This window comes from Myotis lucifugus, unplaced genomic scaffold (genome assembly GCF_000147115.1).
Source record: "Myotis lucifugus unplaced genomic scaffold, Myoluc2.0 scaffold_40, whole genome shotgun sequence".
Classification (NCBI taxonomy): domain Eukaryota; kingdom Metazoa; phylum Chordata; class Mammalia; order Chiroptera; family Vespertilionidae; genus Myotis; species Myotis lucifugus.
The window spans coordinates 643,629-645,181 of record NW_005871088.1 but is presented as its reverse complement, the minus strand read 5'-3'; positions in this window follow the sequence as shown (position 1 = coordinate 645,181).

Below are 1,553 nucleotides of genomic sequence, written 5' to 3'. Positions count from 1 at the left end.
TTTTTTTAAATATATTTTATTGATTTTTTACAGAGAGGAGGGGAGAGTGATAGTTAGAAACATCAATGAGAGAGAAACATTGATCAGCTGCCTCTTGCACGCCCCCTACTGGGGATGTGCCCACAACCAAGGTACATGCCCTTGACCAGAATCGAACCTGGGACCCTTGAGTCCGCAGGCCGATGCTCTATCCGCTGAGCCAAACCAGTTAGGGCAGGGCCTTTTTTTAAAATATATATATAGCTTTATTGATTGCAGAGAGAAAGATAGAAACATCAATGATGAGAGAATCATTGATCGGCTGCCTACTGCAGGCCCCACACTGGGGATTGAGCCCACCACCCAGGCATGTGCCCTTGACCGGAATCGAACCCAGGACCCTTCAGTCTGCAGGCTGATGCTCTATTCACTGAGCCAAACCAGCTAGGGGCTTACACCACCTCTTTATTCTATTCAGGTCTTCAATGGATTGAATGAGCCTCACCCTCACAGACATACCCAGAATGTTGTTTAACCAAATGTCTGGGTACCTCATGGCCCAGTCAATTAGACACATAAAAATAATCATCACAACAGTAACCTCAGACACATGGACAGGAACCCAGGCAGAATCAAACATCTGAGCTTTGGGGAGTTTGAAGTAGGTTTATCTGCTTGTTTTTTCAAAGATTTTTGTATTGATTTTTAGAAAGAGAGGAAGGGAGAGGGAGAGAGAGAGAAACATCAATTTGAGAGCATAACATCAATCGGCTGCCTCCTGCATGCCCTCTCCCAGGGAATCCAGCTCGCAACCTGGGCATGTGCCCTGACTGGGAATCTAACCGGCAACGTTTCACTGCACGGGACAACACCCGACCAACTGAGCCACACTGGCCAGGGCTGAACCATGTCTTTAAGAAGCTCTGGAGACCAGGTTTTCTTATTCACACCCCCAACCTCCCACCTCTGTACTGTTATGATGGGACTCAGTCCATGCTCCTGTTACCACCAACCAACTACATAACCCTCTCTTACTGTGTCTTTCTTTTCTTTTCCTTTTTCTAAAAATACATTTTTACTGATTTCAGAGTGGAAGGGAGAGGGAGAGATAGAAATATCATGAGAATCATTGATTGGCTGCCTCCTGCACGCCCCCCACTGGGGACCAAGACCACAACCCAGGCATGTGCTCTGACCGGGAATCGAACCGTGACCTCCTGGTTCATAGGTCGATGCTCAACCACTGAGCCACGCCAGCCACGTGTGTCTGTCTTTTCTACATGTTTTTGCTTCTGCCTAATCTCCTTGGCCTTTAATCCTTCATGATAATTACACATTACCTTTTCTCCACACTTTTGGCTTCTAATCTCTCTGCAGTTTAAGTACCCATGAGAAAGAAGCTCATTGGCCCAAATACTCACTATCTCTACCTGACAAGAGCCTTCGTGTCAGGTAACCTGGGTAGGGAACTGACCAGGCTATAGACTGGCTGTTCTTGGCCTGGTACTTGTTCCTGGTCCAGGCAAGCTGAGGACAAGGTTGGGCAGCTGTGCGACATACAAAGTGGCCATCTG